Raw genomic sequence first — 20280 nt, forward strand, 5'->3', positions numbered from 1 at the left:
TCACCAAAAGGCAGCTTCATTGTTATCTGTAATGTTGCAGTCCTTGAACATTGTGCCATTTCTCCCCAAACACACCTGTGCAGGTTTTGTCCCTTGATTTTAGGGCTGCGGGCAATGACCGTACTTTATCATTTTGGCTCTTGAACCAATCCTAATTTGATTTAGCCCTCCTCTTCACTCCTTTGCCAGCAACAGAACTTTCACTTGGCCAGAAGTATAGAGGGGGAGAAAGAGAGATGGGATAGCACAATGGCTCAGAGTTTAAGCTGCAAGTTACCAGGACGCTGTCCGTTCCCCATCCTTGTTGCTGGAGGAACAGATATTTTATGTTCAAAGCCTACTCAAGGAACGGGCTTTTTGCAAGGAGACTTCTGGTTTGCATCACTTGGTGTTCCTTTCGGCAAAAGCTGATGTAGAAGCAGAGGCCCACCTAGGCTCCCTTGCACCATTGGCAAGGAGTGTGTGGGGTCCTAGCCCCTCCGAACCAGAGAGGAGAAGCACCATTTTGGTGCCACCCCCTGTGCCTGCACCCTTGGCCGCGGCTAACTTGACCATTCCCTAGGTACACTCCTGTGTGGCAGCTCTTATGCTCTGTGCTTCCTAAAAAGCAAACTCAGTTGAGAAAACAGGCCGGGTTGCATTAAGATGGCAACTATTAAAGTGAAAGGCTAAACGGGAGGGGAGTTGTCTTGCAAAACTATGTAATAATAAAAAATAATTTATTATTTGTACCCCGCCCATCTGACTGGGTTGCCCCAGCCACTCTGGGTGGCTTCCAACACCTATAAAAACATAATAAAACCTTAAACCTTAAAAAGGCTTCCCTATACAGAGAACAGCTGTAATAGGGGACAGCTGTATGGCTGTGATATTTATCAGTTTTAGCTGATATTGCTTTGCTTTGGCTCTTAATGTTTTTCTGAGTTGTTTAGATGCAGCAAATGAATAATATCTAGAGCAGGCTTCCTCAACCTCGGCCCTCCAGATGTTTTGAGACTACAGTTCCAATCATCCCTGACCACTGGTCCTGCTAGCTAGGGATCATGGGAGTTGTAATTGTATTTAAATGTTTTCTTGGAAGCCGCCCGGAGTGGCTGGGAAAACCCAGCCAGATGGGCAGGGTATAAATAAATTATTATTATTATTATTATTATTATTATTATTATTATTATTAGCCAAAACATCTGGGGGGCCAAGGTTAAGGAAGCCTGCTCTAGAGGAAGGAAGGAAGGAAGGAAGGAAGGAAGGAAGGAAGGAAGGAAGGAACATTTTTCATCTAAAACGAATTCCGTGAGAAGTTGGAGCTTTCTTCTCCACAGAACATCTCTAGGAATTTGAGAGAAACATTTTCATTAGATTAGTTTAACTTCAGAGGAGCGGGGAATTGCTCATCTTTTGTGCTCGAAAATGGTGAGGTTACATCCGTGAAATCTCTCACACTAAAGGAAGAATATAGTCTTGGTTAGATGCCATGCTGGGAAGATCACAAAACATGGAGTCACGTGGCTTTCCCCTCTCCCATTTCTGGATAGTGAAAAGTTCTTTTATCTGATTGCTCATAAACATAGTTGCATCTAACCATAGTTTGCTTTCAAACCAGAATAATAGAATTGTATATTTGGAAAGAACCACGAGAATCATCTAGTCCAACCTCTTGCAATGGCCATGACTGTTCAGGGAAGGGAAGGAGAATTCAGGCAGATTCACAAGTAAAAAGGTAAAGGTAAAGGACCCCTGAATAGTTAAGTCCAGTCAAAGGCGACTATGGGGTTGTGGCACTCATCTCGCTTTCAGTCCAAGGGAGCTTTCTGAATCATATGGACAGCATGACTAAACTGCTTCTGGTGCAACCGGTCACCGTGATGGAAACCAGAGCTCACGGAAACGTTGTTTATCTTCCCATCCGCAGCAGTACCTATTTATCTGCTTGCACTGGTATGCTTTTGAATGGCTAGGTTGGCAGGAGCTGGGACAGAGCAATGGGAGCTCACTCCATGGCAGGCTTAGTGGTTTAGACCACAGCAGCACCCACGTCACTGTGTGAAGACATTTGGGACTCACACTCCTGAGGCCCTTACTGTCTTTCACCTAATATCTGCTATCTAACTGCACCAGTGTGCTTTCGAACTGCTAGGTTGCCTGGAGATGGGACATAGCAATGGGAGCTCACACCGCCCTGGGGATTTGAACCACCAACCTTCTGATCGGCAAGCCCAAGAGGGTTAGACCACAGCGCCATCTAGATTCTGTATGTGTCCACGCTATATATATATATATATATTTAAAAAATAACTTGCACTTGATACAATCCAGTCCACCTAGAATCATGTTCAGAATCATGTTCCGCTCCCATTGATTTAACTGGAGAAATAAGGCACATGCTCCCTTATTCCCCCTAGAAAATGATAAAGGTGCTTAGCTTTGTCTGAATCATTCCCCAAAGCTCTCTTTTCTTCCGACTAAATACGTAGCTATGTATATAATCCATATAAGAACTTCGAGAGTTGCAGTTTTATTTCATTAAAAGAATGCTCATGCCTATCATGGCTGAAGAAAACAGTTTAACCTTTCCTCTCAAGCCGTGAAGATTAGGAGCTTGTTTTAATGAATGAAATTCTCAAAGTGCAATGTAACATTCTCTATTAGATACCAGAAACAATAAAGATTGTTCTTCAGAGCATGAAAGTACAAGTGTGGGAGAGAGGGGGGGGACTTAGAACACAATTCTGCTGAAATTGAGGACTAAAATTAATTGAATAAAACATGGGTATATTGTTGTGAAGTATGTTTGTGGGGGTTTTTTTGGAGGGAGGGAAGCTATATGCCTGATTTCCTTCTCGTCTCTGGAGCAAACAAGTATCCAATTGTTGGAATAGCCAGATAAGTTTTTTGGTAATGGCCCATAAGTATGAGTCATCAAGGTAACAAAGGAGATGGCCTTGTGCCAGAGTTCAAATGGGTTGGTCCCACTCCCACAACTGTCTGGTAGTTAGAAAGACAAAAGCCAGAGTTGAGGTGTGTGAACTAGAAGCAGGCTGCAGGCTGGGCTGCTGAGAGACAGAGCCACATCTGATTTCTGCTGGGATTCAAAGCTATGGCTAAGGGAGAAATAATACCTTTTGGGAGTGTTAATGCTGTGAGCCCTTCCACCGTGGGCTCAGGTTGCACATATGTGTAAATAAGCATATATCATAAAGGCACCACTGTATCTGCTGTCCCCCATTCCAAGGAATCTGAACCCTGGGTAAGCACCTGGAACCTCTGGAATCTTGTGCAGTTCAGAGATCAAAATGGTCAAAGGCCTGGAAACGATGCCTTATGAGGAACGGCTAAGGGAGCTGGGCATGTTTAGCCTGGAGAAGAGGAGGTTAAGGGGTGATATGATAGCCATGTTCAAATATATAAAAGGATGTCACATAGAGGAGGGAGAAAGGTTGTTTTCTGCTGCTCCAGAGAAGTGGACCCAGAGCAATGGATCCAAACTACAAGAAAGAAGATTCCACCTAAACATTAGGAAGAACTTCCTGACAGTAAGAGCTGTTCAACAGTGGAATTTGCTGCCAAGGAGTGTGGTGGAGTCTCCTTCTTTGGAGGTCTTTAAGCAGAGGCTTGACAACCATATGTCAGGAGTGCTCTGATGGGGTTTCCTGCTTGGCAGGGGGTTGGACTCCTTGGCCCTTGTGGTCTCTTCCAACTCTATGATTCTATGATCTGGGTAGCATGCAACATTGGTGTTAGAAATGGGATTTGTGTTTCCTGGAGGAGCATCTTTGGGTGAGCTGTGCCTGAGCCAAAATAGAGGGAGGAACAGAAACACTCATAGAGCAATTCAGGTTGATACTCCAGTAACAGATGGTGCCAGCTGCTTAGGAATTGTTCTGGTGTGTGGGGGGCACAAAGAGAAAAAAAAGGAAAGAATGAGCAAGGCACTGAAACAGATAGTAAAAACACAATTGCACTTTTATCCAGTATGGTAACAGCTTACCTCCCTCAACTGTCTTATAGTCAGAAAGACTAGAATTGAGGCATGTGAGCTAGAGGCTAGATGCTAGAAGCAGACTATAGGCTGGGCAGCTGAGAGCCAAAGTCATGCCTGATTTCGATTGGGATCCAAGGCTGTGGCTATGGGAGAAGCAAGATCTTCTCTGAGTGTTGATGCTGGGGGTGATGTTCATCCATCAGAGGCTCAGGTTGATTGTATGTATAAATATGTCATATACAGTGGTACCTCGGAAATCGAACGGAATCCATTCCGGAAGTCCGTTTGACTTCCAAAACATTCAGAAAACAAGGCGCAGCTCCTGCAGCCAATCAGAAGCCACGTTGGACATTCAGATTCCAAAGAATGTTTGCAAACCGGAACACTCATTGACCAAACTGTGGGAGGCAGTGGAAGATAGGAGTGCCTGGCGTGCTCTGGTCCATGGGGTCACAAAGAGTCGGACACGACTAAACGACTAAACAACAACACTCATTTCCGGGTTTGTAGCATCCGGGAGCCAAAACATTTGACTCGCAAGGCGTTCGGGATCCAATGTACAACTGTATCACAAAAACATCAAAGTTTCCGTTGTCCCTCATTCCAAGGAAACCAAACCCTCGATAAGTGTCTGGAACCCTGGAATCTAACCCCACCCTGAGATTGGGGTGACGTGAACAAAAAATTACATTTCCACGAGCAATGGAAGAATTTCAGTGCCCAGCGAATTCTGTAACCTGCTATAAATCATGGGAATTGACCTGATTCAGTGACTGGGAATTCACTGCTTTCATGTCTTCTGCTAGTGATATTTTGCATAAGCAAATAGATTCCAGTCTTGCCCGTTTAATGAGTGCTAAAGTGAGAAAGAGATAATAAACAATGATGCTGAATGTCAGCAGGGCAACATTTAACAAAATGAGAAGTCTGCTCAATGAGGCTAAGCAGTAAACAAGCAAACGTCTCCCTCTGTCTCATTACCCACTTACCTGGAAGTAAGAGTAACTGATTTGAAGCCATGACCAAAATAACGAGTGATTTATAATTTATTTGATTATAGTATAAATGTTTCCCGCTGGTAGCTAGGCAAATCATCCTGTGGTTTTCTCATTTCATACAAACACATAAAGAGCTAGTGGTGGATATAATATACACACAATTAGGGAAAATATTTCAGTACAGTACTAGCCAGAGGGTGTGGGGGGGGGGTAGAAATAAAACGATGTTTCTAAAAGCAAACAAGGTATAAATTTTGCCCGGCATGAATGACTAAATGGGTAATGATGGATATTAAATAGTGAAGGTGCAAGGAAAATGGTAAGATGTGACAAACGGAAGGCTCCTGAGGATTGCAAAAACATGTTTTCTTCAATTAAAATATCTGCTGCCTAGAAGTAATATTACCCAGCCAGGTGATGATTGGGTTTCCCCCACTAATGATGTCTACATTAGGAATTGTTTGCAGAATTTTCATTGCCTTATTATTGAGGGGGGGAATAATCTAGTAATAAAGGAAAAGACAGGAAATGAATGAGCACCCAAATATTTTCTTTCCCTCTATAAAAGCAGAACCATAAGGAGGAGAATCTTGAACAGTGAATTTAGGGAGAGTGGTGTATGCTTTGGTGTGAATTGGAAATACAATTTACAATGAGTAAGCATTACAGAATTTAAAGAATTCTCACCACCTGCAGAGGAAAAAGAGAGGAAAAAAGGAAATAAATTTATCTCCAAAATCACTGCTTGTTGTCCACCTAGCTGAAACCACTACACAGGATCTGTTCACCTCCCCCCCCCTTTTTAACAATTGTATCTATAATTTTCATTTATATACATTATAACAATTATTTTGCCAAATTTTAACATTTTAACTTTCAACTCCCTTCCCCCTCTTTCTGTGGTTCCTTACATTTATTTCCGTCCTTTCCTGTGTACTCCAAATCTTCTTATCTTATTCTTTTATTCATCTACTCTAATATATATCTCATATATATATATATATATTAAAAATGCAGGTTTTTACAATAATCCTGCAAATGTCTTAATCTGTTTACAGTTTATTTGTAAATACTCAATAAACCACTTCCATTCCTTTGTAAAAAGTTTGTTGTCTTGATTTCTTATTCTTCCGGTACATTTCACCATTTCTGCATACTCCTTTAGTTTCTGTATCCAATCTTCTTTCTTTGGAACCTCTTCATCTTTCCACTTTGGGGCAAATAACATTCTTGCAGGGATCTGTTCACCTTTGTGATAACTTAGATGCTTTGTATGTGCACATACATCTGTACCCAGCAAGAACTAATTCTGACAAACACCTTTCAGCAAGGGGAGTGCAGCAATGTTGATTAATGATGGGCAGGACTAGCATAGAGACTTTTGTCACTGCCCCCCCAACTGCCCCTCCTTGACCCCACATTTTTAACCCCTTCCCCACAGAACATTTCCTCTCAGAAGAAGGGCGAGTGCCATCACTGCTACACCAAACTGACACAGCACACATGCCCTCCACCGTCTGGAGGAAGCCCCTTAACTCCAATTATATTATATTTTATTCTTTGGTAGATTTACAAAAATCAAAACACCAATAAATAAACCTTAGATGGTTTCTGGCTACATCACGAGTCAGTGGTGATAGCTCCTCACTGCCCTCTGCGGGTAGCGAGGAGGTTCAGGCAGGGGGAAAACAGGATTTATGAGGCAAAAATCATGGCAATGTTGCCCAGTGCGGTCTGGGCAGCTCACTGCATCCCGCTATACTGCTCAAACCTATGTCTGCCAACTTGAAAGGCAGAATGGGTGCGACATGGGAGTGTGTCCCTACCATGGATGAGCCTCTGTCTCCCGCATGATTTGTAGTTCCTCTATAATTTGGACAATTGGCATTAATGAAGAGGCGCTCCTGGACTGACATATGCTAATAGGCTGCAATCAGTCAGCTGCTGAAAGGACTGAGCTTCGCCCTTTGAAGGTATCTGAATGTTTTATTTGATGCTCGAGAATCCTTGCAACAGCTGGGAAAGGAAGGGGGAAGACAAGGCGCTTTGTGCTTTTTTATGGTTTTCAAATGGTCTCCTTTCTACTTGTCCTTCCTTGCAAAATGGAAGAGATGTGTGAAGCCGCTGTTATGTTATTCTGTTTGTTACTTCGGAAAAGAGGGGGAGGCTTTTGATTTGTGCTCAACAAGGTATTTAACAAGGTTTTACTATGCCCTCCCCCCTCGACCGAGGCTGAATGGACTTTATTTAAAATTATTCCTGGATGGCTGTTGAAGGAATGCAGTGGGGGAGGGAGAGAATGAACTGCTGCCGAACAGATGTGGTAAATAGGCTGAATTTGAGAAAAGACCTTACTTTTAACTGTGTGCTGAGGAAGAACTCCAGAGTGGAATTTTAATGGCAGAGTTTGGCTGTGCATTCTGTGACTTATTTATGGCTGGAGTTTGTACCCTGTAACAATTTGGAAAATTATTTTTTAAAATAAAAAAATAAAAATAAACTTTAGAAAGATGCGAAACATTTTAAAAAATCAAGACTCCTAGCGCTTTGCTCCTCTCTCCCCCCCCTTTTTTTTGCTCAGGGTGGCCCTGCCCCCTGCCTGCTCCTCAGAGCCAGCCCACCATGTGGGGCTGGACCTCAATAGTGGCAGCTTCTTCTCCTCCTCACCTGCTCTCCAGCAGCCACTATGAGATGCCCAAGGGAGAAGACCAGAAGCAGCGGCCATGGAGAGGCAGCAGGGTGCTCCTTTGCAGCTGCCACGGCCATGAGCAGCTGCTCATGACAAGCACCAGCTCATCCTCTTCCCGAAGTTCAGCAGAGACAGCACTGGTGGGAGAAATGGGGGCATTCCGGGATCAAATCAGTAGCTTTCATAATTCCAGGAATGTCCCTGGAAAATTGGGACACTTGTAGGGTATGAACTACACCCCATGGCCCTGTGACTGCTTCCACACATGTTTTCAATGTGTATGGGAATTGTTTATTCCTTCTAAAAAGGACATGGGTGGCGCTGTGGTCTAAACCACTGAGCCTCTTGGGCTTGCCGATCAGAAGGTCGGTGGTTCGAATCCCCGTCATGGAGTGAGCTCCTGTTGCTCTGTCCCAGCTCCTGCCAACCTAGCAGTTTGAAAGCATGCCAGTGTAAGTAGATAATAGGTACCGTTGTGATAGGAAGGTAAACACAGTTTCCATGTACTCTGGTTTCCGTCACGGTGTTCCGTTGCACCAGAAGCAGTTTAGTCATGCTGACCACATGACTCGGAAAGCTGTCTGTGGACAAACGCCAGCTACCTCGGCCTGAAAATGAGATGAGCTTCAAAACCCCATACTCGCCTTTGACTGGACTTTACATTTTACCTTTTTACCTTGTACCTTCTAATTCTGTTTTTGTGCTCGTGTGTGTACATGTAAGATTCTGTAAATGTACATGCAGAACTATAAACATGCAGTTGTGTGTCTCTTGCAGGCACACCACCCTGGAAACTAATATTGGCTGAAACTTGCTTTTTAAAAAATATCAGTGATAAAATAGGAGCTGCCTCTGCACAATGTATGAAAACACCCTTAAGATTAATTGTCCAGTCCTAAAGCTTGCTGTCCTGAGTAATTAAAAATGAGTAAAATTGAATGATTAGCATGCTTTCAAGGGGAATTGGAGGATGCAGTTTGGTAAGAAAATGAGGATAGGATAAAAATAGTACTGTACTACATCACAAGTTGTAAATGTTACAGTTGTGCTGCAGATATTTTAATAATGATATTGTAACAAACAAACAAAAAAGTGTGGATCAGATAACCCCATGAGGATGTGTTCACACAATTTCCTCTACAATATATGTGTTTATTGCTTGTGCTTTTGAATTATGGAGATTTTATTTTATTTTAATTTTTGGCAGCTTGTATGGGGTCTCACTGTGGGATGCTGACCTCCATTATCAGTTTTGGAAAGCATTGTTTTGTCTGTGTTGTGATGCTCACAATTATTGATAGGTATCAAGGTCTGTTCCTACACACACACACACACACACACACACACACACAGACACACACCAGTACGATTATTTTTCTTCTTTTCTCTCTCTTCAACTTTGAATTAAAGGGAACTTCAAAGTATGGCAACATAAATGAGTGAGAATTCAGTCTATTAAGGGTGAGACTTTAAGTGTCTGTTTGAAATACAGTGTAAAACTCTTCATCACCAAAGAGTTACTTTTAACACGCCTTTCAGTGTAAAGTTGGAATAAGTGATTCGCGGTACAAATGAGTGAAAGTTGACACCAAGCTGAGTCACGTTAAAAGTGAGATGTCATAGAAGAGATGAAGAGGGTATATGTCCTGCAAGGAGAATTATGAAGTGAAAAGAAAAAACGACCAAATGTGTGGCAAAGAAATAGAATATCTAGACACACACACAGTTCTGCTTCTGATTGTTGGGTAGCTTAAAGGCCATTTAATACACTACAAGGGAACAAAAATCTTTCTATTTATGAACATAGATATAAGGAGAAGCCATGACCTGTATGGCACATATTCCTGTGTGATTATACCATCATTGCTGCAACTAAGGACTCAGCTATACAGCAGCAAATAAGACGTTTTAAGAGTGTTTTAAAGTGCATTATACAAATGTGACACTAGATGGCGATGGATAGCTATGGCAAATTCAATATATTTTTCAATTTACAGTCATACCTCAGGTTAAATACGCTTCGAGTTGAGCGCGTTTGAGTTGCGCTCCGCGGCAACCTGGAAGTATCGGAGCGTGTTACTTCTTGGTTTCACCGCTTGTGCATGTGCAGACGCTCAAAATGACGTCACGCGCATGCGCAGAAGCAGCGAAAAGCGATATGCGTGCACGAACGTGCCGTCGCTAGATACATTTACTTCTAGATGTGAATGGGGCTCTGGAACGGATCCCGTTCGTATCTAGAGGTACCACTGTATTTTTTAAAAAGCATTTCACAGTGTTTTTTATGTGTCTAGATTCCACCTAAGTATTTTTGAAACCCTGAACTTAAGTCAGTAGTGACTGGAGTGGCTGGAAAGAGTCACAGAACTACCTACCCACCCCTAACAGAACTGAAATCACTGCAGTTTGCCCCTGCATCCCCCTGTCCCATCCAGGCTAGCTGCTCCGAGGCCAGCATTAGGTAGGGAGTCACACCCAAGCGTATCAGCCACTTCTGGACTTAACAGTCTTAACAGAGGGAGCCCTCTTGACACAGCCATATGCATTACTTCAGTTGTGTAAGACACAATTTCTCCCTCACCAACCGTCATCTGCCGCCTCACAATAACTTCTATGTTCCTGATATGCTTGAGCACGAAACAAACAAACAAGATGTCAGGGTGCTGTTAGGGCCCCCCGGCTGGTTGCCCAGAATAGTATAAAGACAAGAAAAAGTTTCTTACCATCCTTTTTTATTTCAGTCTTTACAGACAGGCCATAGAAATCAGCCTTTTGGATTATGGCATTGTTCAAACCCACCCTCCTCCTCATTTGTCATTCTCATCATCTCCTCTACAGGTGCTGCTCTGTCTTTGAGCTCTTTGCTCTCCTACTTTTAAAGCTCACCGGGTTCTGGGAAATGGAGGGTTTCTAACGATAACATGTCAGCCAGATGTTGTTCTGCCTCTCCCATGATTTCCCAACTTTCCTCCTCATCTGCCTCTGTGCTGCTCAAACCCTTGTTGTAAATCTATACTGTCTTCCTCTTCCTCCTACCTGGAAGGCTCAGGATGGGGAGGAGGTCTCCACCATTTCCCCTCTGCCCAGTCCCTGACAATTATTTTCTAAAACAGTGGAAGCAGGTTTTCAGGTCATACACAGTTCTTCTTCAGGCTTTGATTATGAGAGCAAAAAATGAACATCCCATAGTCTAGCTAGAAGCAACTGGGTAGTCAGGCTGATGGTTACTTGTTTGCAGAAGTTTACTGGCCATTGCTGTTGGCATAGAGATAGTCTAGGTTGAATGCAAACATGCCATTCTGATGTCATGTGTGATGTCACAAAGAGGATATGCATTAAGTCTTGGTAAAGCCAGAAACAGTTAACAGTCAGACTGCATCTCAACCATGTCAAGATGGATCTCAATAATAGGTGATAAATAGTTTTATTTGGGGAATATATTAACTTTTACTATTGGGGGGGAAGTTTTAGATCGGTCTGCCAGTTTGTATCCCATCAAGTTGAGGCCAATAAATATACATTCACAATCCTGTACCCATCAAATAATCAACTTTATGTGTGACTTTGGGACTGATTCATACAACCACATTTCTTTTCTCCACTCGATAGCAGCTTTTTCTCTGTAGTTGAAAAAAAAAAAAACACAGAAGGAGAAGAAAAGGAACCAGTAATAAGATTTGGATGAGTATGGTGAGGATTTAAGCATTACACGTGTGGGGGCTTGGAAGATGGCTTTGTGGTCCAGCATAGGAATGATGGGTGCTTCATATTATTGAATTCCTGCTCCACAAAGAAGAAGCCACTAAGACAAAGTCTTTGAACTCTTTGCTCTCCTACTTTTAAGGTACACAGGGTGATGGGAGATGGAGGGTCTGGAATGCTTTCTAATGACAACGTGTCAGCCAGGTGTTGTTCTGGCTCTCCCATGATTTCCCAAATTTCCCCCCTCACCTGCCCCTGAGCTGCTACCTCCCTCAAACCCCTGTTGTAAATCTATACTGTCTTCCTCTTCCTCCTCCCTGGAAGGGTCAGGATGGGGAGGGGGTCTCCACAGCCCAGTCCCTGACACAAGAACCCACTTTGCCAATCCTGATTTTTGAATAAGAGAAATACTCAGAGCATGTGCCATTTTGCATTGCAAACTTGCTTTGATCATGGTGCCTGCAGGGCTACAGACATAAAATGGATGCTGCTTCTGCTGCCCTGGTGCTAAACTGATTTAACGTGGGGATAGGTGTTATCTTGTTGCAGAAAAAGTAATACTTTTTTTAAAAAAATGTAGAAAATAATAAAGTGAGTTTCTGTAATCATATATATGCCAACTAGCCACCACCTGGTTGTTTTTAAAACTCTAACTCTCTCTCTCTCTCTCTCTCTCTGTCTCTCTCTCTCTCTCTCTCTCTCACACACACACACACACAGAGAGTGGGAGCTGGGACAGAGCAACAGGAGCTCACCCCATCATGGGGATTCGAACTGCTGACCTTCCGATTGGCAAACCTAAGAGGCTCAGTGGTTTAAACCACAGCACCACCTGCATCCCTTTATGATTCTGGTAGTGTGAGTCCACACGGGGAAATCAGACATCTCGAGATGTCCATCTCTCAAGCAGTGCTCATACCAGCTATTCTTTGATTAAGTTTGGTGTAAGCATCTAGGCTTGCCCCTTATCCCATATAATACAGGATTGTCCCATTTTTCAATGACCCTCAGGGTCCCTTGCCAGTACGAATCTATGAATATGCTATGTCCTGTATTGATACAGTTTTGTCCTGAATTTTAGGTCTTCTCTCCCTCACTCATGCTCTCTCTCTCTCTCTCTCTCTCTCTCTCTCTCTCTCTCTCTCTGTGTGTGTGTGTGTCTGCCAAGTTAGGGATCCTCTCCAAATGCATCTGTTTGAAAGGATGTGCAAAAGATCATGCATTTAAACTCTGAATAGCTGAGCTCAGACAGTTTTACAAAATCATGTAAAATGCCACACACGTCCGTGTGCGACAAATTCCAGAGAGGCCATCCTCTTAGGCTGCAATAGATTGCAATGAATTGCTTTGGTCACTCAGCACCAGATTGGGGGGTGTCCCCCAATCATCCTGCCCTGCTCTGTCCTATATTTTCCCAGAACAAAGGTGGCAACATACCTTTCTGTTTGCTGCTTGGATGCAGCTGAGACAACCAAGCTCCAGTCAGCTTGTTGGATTACCAAGCCTCCCCTGCCCACAAGGCAGTCCCAGAGGATTAAGGGGCAGCATCTTGACACCAAGGACTCAGCTACACAGCTGCAAATAAAATGTTTTAAATGTGTTTTACGTGCAATATACAATGTGACACTAGATGGCGATGGTGAGCCTTATGGAAAATTCAATGTATTTTTAAAAGCGCTTTTTAAAAAAAAGCATTTTCAGAATGGTTTTTATGTGCCTGTAGATTCCACCCGGGTCAGAGGCAAGGATTTACAACAGGAGGCAAGCACATTCGAAAAGATCTTTGCCGATGGGAAGAAAAAAGTTTGACAATTTAAATATGATTTGGGCAGCGCTTAAAACAACCAGCATCAAGAGAATTGAATATTCTGAAAAGGATGAAAAATTAATTTAGAAAGCATACTAAAAAAAACAAAAAAAAAAACATTTAAATTTTCTAGCCGCTGTGTCACTTTTCCTTGTCAGATCTCTACTGAACTTAAATATGCAAGAACCCATTTCATGCAATCTCCTTCCTGACGTTATGAAGCATTTATGAGTCACAACACTTAAATAGTTTTCATCTTAACAACACTATGTTAGATCACACCAAATAATATATTCATAGGGAAGAACCATATGTTATTACTGGAATGCAGGGGTATCACGTTCAGTAATTGCGGTTGCTGTAGGTGAAGTCCCGATGATAAAGAAATGAATGTGGGAAATGAATGTGCAAAATATTCAGATTTATTCAAATTTCTGGAGAGGAAGATGCGGTGTTGACTGCTGAAGAATGGAATGCTACCATTGGGGAGAGAAGAAAGGAATTCATTGCAATAACAGTTTGCAAAATATCCGAGACAGATATAAAAACAAAACCACATCTTTACAGCAGATCATTTTGGGAAACAAAATTGCTAAGTGAAACAGATGTCTTTTCCTTTCTCAGCTTGGCTGACATAAATCGCAGATGCCCATTAGCCAAAAGACGTGTGTGAACATTTTACGTGTAAGACAGAAAATGAGAACTTCACTGTTATTTGTGAGCTCCCTGCTCCTTCTGACAGCTTAATTCCTCCCCTTTTGTTTTGTTGTTGTTCTGACAGAGAAAGAAAATAGTTCTGTGTTTTTTAATCTGAACTAGTAAATAGATAGTACTAGCAGTAAATAATCACAGGCATAATTACGGGCTCGGCAATGTGGCCTACTGGCAAATGAAATTTATATTTTGGTGTGATCTCTTGATCTCCTTGGGGGAGATCTCTGAATGACCAGATTGTTCAAGGTTCCATGACTTCAGGGACTGTTATGAGATCACCGTCTTGCAGCCAGTTTTGTGGCTATTCCTACTACTGAATCTATGTAGTTTGGTCTTCACTGACAGAGATCTGTCAAAGACGATGCTATTCTGTTGAGGACCACTCAAAGATACAATGAACCCCTGGCACTCACTGCAATAACCCTACCTGTCATAGTTATAGCTATTTTGAGAAAGGGGGATGTGGTTCTTCAGCTTTATTGGTAATAGGGCACTGATATGCCCTCTGCTCTCTAATAATGTGCATACATCAGAAGGTAAAGGTAAAGGACTCCTGGATGGTTAAGTCCAGTCAAAGGTGACTATGGGGTTGTGGTGCTCATCTCACTTCAGGCCGAGGGAGCTGGCGTTTGTCAACAGACAGCATTCCAGGTCATGTGACCAACATGACTAAACTGCTTCTGGTGCAATAGAACACCATGATGGGCATGGAAACGCCGTTTACCTTTCCGCCACAGCAATACCTATTTCTCTACTTGCACTGGCATGTTTTTGAACCACTAGGCTGGCAGAAGCTGGAACAGAGCAACGGGACCTCACCCCATCACAGGGATTTGAACTGCCGACCTTCTGATTGGCAAGCCCAAGACCACAACCTAAGATGGACACTTTATGTTGTACCCAAAGAACCAATTTCTTTCCTTCACTGAATTGTGTTGAGGGAGGAAAGATACCTGCTTTCCCATGTATGGCATGTTGTCAAGCTGTCTTTGTACTTGCCTCCCCAGAGTTAAAATGATCAGAAAGGGTGAACAGGCACAGGGGAAGAAAAGCTTCTCTACCCATTACAGAATGGCTTCCAAGGAACATAAAGAACCTCCACAAACAGCGCCATCACCACCAAATAGCAGTGATGTTCAGCTGCTCCTGAATAAAATTTAACAGCCTGGGTCCTAAGTTAGGTCAATGCTGCACATATTGCAGTCACAAGAAGGAAGCTAAAAAAAGAACTTGATGGGTTTGACAAAAGCTGGCTAATGAGTTTGTGGCTGAGGTGAACTTTGAAATGAGGTCTTTCCAACCCACGCTCTTATACAGATCTATACTAGGAAGAAAGAGGTGAGTGAAGATCTACCTCAGGAACAAGTGTTGGGGGGAATCAAATCATCCTTACCTTATGGAAAAAGGTACGAATGCTAACAGAATGGCAAAATAAATTATTAGACTATGTGGAAATGGCTCAACTAACAAATAGGTTAAGAGGTAACACAAAACAATTATTTTCTCAAAAATGGGAAATGTTTAAGAGATACTTACAAAAAAATAACAGTGACATATTATCTATGGTAGTGTTTAAATGACCCTTGTGTACATAAAATATTAAGAAATAAAGGAAAATCAGTACACTAGGTTGTAAGAAAGTATTAGAAAGTATATTAAATGTAAAGTAATAATTATAAGTAGATTCAAAATCACAACTATCGGGAAATGATGGGAAGTCTATATTTATTTTACTTCAGTTTGTTGTTTTATTTTATTTTATGTACCATTATATGATTTTAGTTTAGCTGAAATGTAAGTGGAATTAGAAGGTCTAATTTACATTCTAAGTTAAACTAATTTAAGAATATATATATATATATATATAGTATGTACGTGTATGTGTGAAGTTAAATCTGTAATGACATTAATGGATTTCATTAATAAAAGACACAATGGCAAAATAATAAAAATAAATCATCATCCTTACCTTATGGTTGAAAAGGTGACCAAAGGCTGTTGTCATTGGGGAGGATCCTGCTCTGAATATGGCCAGGCAGGAAGAGACCCCAGAGGATAGTCTCTGCCATTTCTTCCCAAGCAGTGGGAAAAGACCAGCAGTGCTTCTTATTTGCCAAGAGCTCACTATAAAGGAAGCATGGGGGGTGACAAGGAGGTGGCAGATCTGACCTCCAAGGAGCTGTCCCTGTGGCAGTGGGCGATGCATTCCCTGGAGGCTAGATCCACTGCCCTTGTGGTTCCTGTTGCCCAAGGCGATCACCTCACCTTGCCTCATGGGTGGGATGGCCCTGACAGTGGATGTGGGACTAGACGCAGGGGTCAGCAAACTTTTTCAGCAGGGGGCCGGTCCACTGTCCCTCCGACCTTGTTGGGGGCCGGACTATATTTTGAAGGGGGAAAAAATGAACGAATTCCTATGCCCACAAATAACCCAGAGATGCATTTTAAATAAAAGCACACATTCTAAAGGTAAAAGGTAAAGGTACCCCTGCCCGTACGGGCCAGTCTTGCCAGACTCTAGGGTTGTGCGCTCATCTCACTCTATAGGCCGGGAGCCAGCGCTGTCCGCAGACACTTCCGGGTCACGTGGCCAGCGTGACAAGCTGCATCTGGCGAGCCAGCGCAGCACACAGAACGCTGTTCACCTTCCCACTGGTAAGCGGTCCCTATTTATCTACTTGCACCCAGAGGTGCTTTCGAACTGCTAGGTTGGCAGGCGCTGGGACCGAACGACGGGAGTGCACCTTGCCGCGGGGATTCGAACCGCCGACCTTTCGATCGGCAAGTCCTAGGCGCTGAGGCAGGCAGGCCCCACAAATAACCCAGAGATGCATTTTAAATAAAAGGACACATTCTACTCATGTAAAAACATGCCGATTCCCAGACCTTCCATGGGCTGGAATTAGAAGATGATTGGGCCAGATCCGGCCCTTGAGCCTTAGTTTGCCTACCCATGGACTAGAGGAAGCCTTATGTCATAAAGGTGTGGCTAGAGGCATGGCCTGCAGCTTCTTTCTCCATGTTACCTCTTCATCTGGTGATAGACAACATCTGTATCCGGATGTGATGCCAGATGTGGATGTTGCTTAGAGTTGGCTCTGGGAAGAAACACGTCTTGATGCATGGTGCCAGTGGGCAGTGACATTCTGAAGACCGCTTCCTGTCTTCCAAGCTAAGACATTGTCAGGTTGCTCTTTAAACATCTGGAAATGACCAGCAGCAAAGATTTGAGCAGATTTTGCCCCATTTGGAAGACTGGGCAAATGTGGGTGCTGATTTGTTTAAAGTGAAGGCTCTGCCAAAACCTCAGTTGATGTTGTTGGTGGAGGAGATAAGTTATCGGAAATGGCTGATGTTACTGGGTCCTGAAACCTGTGGTTATTTCAAAATACAGCACTGGTTATAAAATAGTTGAGACAGCAAGAGGTATCAGTGTAGTTTCTCCCCCATTCCTATCCCATCCTTCATCTCAAAACTGAATTAATGATTGTGTGATTAATTTCTATATTGGCTGATATGACTGAAGATGATCATGCAAATCACTGCTCCAGTTTTTGATTAGCATTCCTCTGTTCTTAATCGAAGTTGCGAGGTGGGATGGGGGCAGCACCTCAAAGAATCTGCTCTTTTTTTAAAAAAAAAAAACCTGCAATGGTTTCTTCACTCATTATAGGTTTTCTGATATATTCTCTCTCTCTCCCCCCCCCCACACACATAAGGTTGATACATATTTCCTTAAGCACGTTATCCAGGATGCATTTTATAGCATGCAAATGTCTAGCAGATTGCTTACACACAGAAAAAGTTGTTGCTGCTGTTAACATTTAAATATAATGAAATCAGTATGCAAATATGATCATTAGGGACATAACCGTATGGCTGATTATTTGTATGAGGGGGGGAAACCCCAGATTGTTTGCTTGAACTTGCTTGATGCACATAAAATGAAAGCTACATTCTTTCTTCTGCATGTATTTCTTCCTGCATCAGTGTTACTAATGTGAGATGAAATCGGTCTTCTTGGCGTAAGTTCAATTTTGAGTTGAGCCCATTAAATCTTTAATCCTGTTCACACTTATCTGGGAAGGAAGTTCCATTGAACTCTATGGTGCTTATTTCTGAGTAGTCAGGTGTAGAAAACATTAAATATTTGTCCTTCCTCACTGTCAAATACTTTTTTATTGTATTGATGCATGAAAAGCTCATAAAATGGGGAGAAGAATGCTGCCACATTCTCATGAAGGTATCAGATATGGAAGGATGCCTTAGATCTTAAAATATGCTGAGTAGCAGAAGATGTATGAGGTTCATGGTGAATAACAGCTGAATTTGAGGGAGGGTTCTGATACATTTCCAGGGACCTCCATTTTCAAAAAAATAAGGGAATTGGGTTTGCGGACTGCATTCAGACAACACTTTATTCCATTTTCCTTATATTTCCTTCCCTGATGATTTCCACATTTGATGTGGTCTTTCACAGAACATCAGAACCCCTCCTGAAAATCTAGTGCAGGCATCCCTAAACTCAGCCCTCCAGAAGTTTTGGGACTACAGTTCCCAGCATCCCTGACCACTGGTCCTGTTAACTAGGGAAGATGGGAGTTGTAGTCCCAAAACATCTGGAGGGCTGAGTTTGGGGATGCCTGATCTAGTGGAATCTAGTGGAAGTTTACTGCTCACTTCTGTGTTAATTGGTTTTTGTGTTTTGTTTTTTTAAAAAATCAATTTGAAATGCTATTATCTCAGAAAAATGTGGAAGATTCGCACTGTAATTTCATGGGATGAAATTTGGGCCGGTATTCTGGCATGTAGTTCTGATGAGTGGGAAGGGGACAGTTAATCTCAAACTAAGGGTGTTTCACCCATCCTAGTGCTGTGTCTTATTTTATTTTTGGTACTACAGTCAAATTCAGTGATGCCTTGGAGGGTCAAAATATTTTGGCTGCGGGTCCAGATCAGGCCCGTAGGCGGAATAATAAATTTAATAAATAATAATAATAAAAATAATGACAGAGATGGAAAGTTCTTTAGGTTCAACCCCTTGAAGTTCACTACTATATTATTACCAGTAGGCAATCCAGAATCTGACTGGAAACCTCTAACCAAAGTAGCCTTTTTACTATCAGGAGGTTCCCCCCCAAATGCTTACCCTTAATCCCCTTTCTTGTTATTTGAACTGATTGGTTTGTGCCCTACCCTATGGAGGTACTTACAACAAATCTGCTGCCTCATTTATGTGGCAAACCTTTAGATATTTGAAGATCATATTGCCTCTTAATAATCACTTGTCCAGGAATAATATCCCCCCCCCTTCAATTTTTCCTCATAGGACTCAAACTCTGAGCCCCTAACCAGCTTTGTCACTATCCCCTGGTCATACTTTATTTATCCCCTGTTCCACTTTATTGGGATCCTTGAACTGTGTTGCCCAAAACTTGACACAGTACTCCAAGTGAGGTCTGACCAATCTGTTAGAAGAATAACAGAGGGGAGATTTTTCTTCCTTTGTAAGATAAAATATGTCTATATGGACAGGAGGGGGAACCTGTGGCTCCCCAGTTGTTTTCAGATTACAACTAAGATCATGCTGACTTAGGACTGTTGAGATGTGAAGTCTAACCACATCTAACTACAACTAATCCAGAATGCGGCAGCTAGACTGGTGACTGGGAGCGGCCGCTGAGACCATATAACACCAGTCCTGAAAGACCTACATTGGCTCCCAGTACATTTCTGAGCACAATTCAAAGTGTTGGTGCTGACCTTTAAAGCCCTGAACAACCTTGGCCTTCTATACCTGAAGGAGCGTCTCCACCCCCATCGTTCTGCCTGGACACTGAGGTCCAGCGCTGAGGGCCTTCCGGCGGTTCCATCACTGGAAGAAGTGAAGCTACAGGGAACCAGGCAGAGGGCCTTCTCTGTAGCAGCGCCCATGCTGTGGAACGCTCACCCATCAGACGTCAAGGAAATAAACAACTATCTGACTTTTCACCTGAAGGGAACCCTGTTTAGGGAAGTTTTTAATGTTTGATGTTTTATCACTTTATTATTAATAATATTTTGTTGAGAACCACCCAGAGTGGTTGGGGAAACCCAGCCAGATGGATGAGATAGAAACAAACCAACCAACCAACAAACAAACAAATACATTATTATTATTATTATTATTATTATTATTATTATTATTATTATTATTAATCTGGAGGACCATACTGATGGAGACACTGCTATTGTCTAGTAGGAATGAAAGGTCTCAGGTATTGGTCCTCTTGGCTCTGCCCTCTGAATTCTGTTAATAAGCAATGCCTAAGATGGAAGCTGGGACATTCTGCATGCAGAACATGTGTTCAACCATACTTGAAACAGCTTGATGAATCACTAGCCAGCTTCA

General features: G+C 42.6%; 1 protein-coding gene and 1 long non-coding RNA gene across 9 annotated transcripts in view; one reads left to right on the forward strand and one right to left on the reverse strand.

Moving 5' to 3' along the window:
* The window catches only part of LOC310848415, a 667736-nt gene that overhangs the window by 492905 nt on the left and 154551 nt on the right, over nucleotides 1-20280 (reverse strand). The window lies entirely within an intron of this gene.
* CDH10 (cadherin 10) overlaps nucleotides 1-20280 on the forward strand; it is a 396680-nt gene that overhangs the window by 333860 nt on the left and 42540 nt on the right. The window lies entirely within an intron of this gene.

Source organism: Podarcis gaigeae, assembly GCF_964106915.1.
Source record: "Podarcis gaigeae genome assembly, chromosome: 7".
NCBI classification, from domain to species: Eukaryota; Metazoa; Chordata; class Lepidosauria; order Squamata; family Lacertidae; genus Podarcis; species Podarcis gaigeae.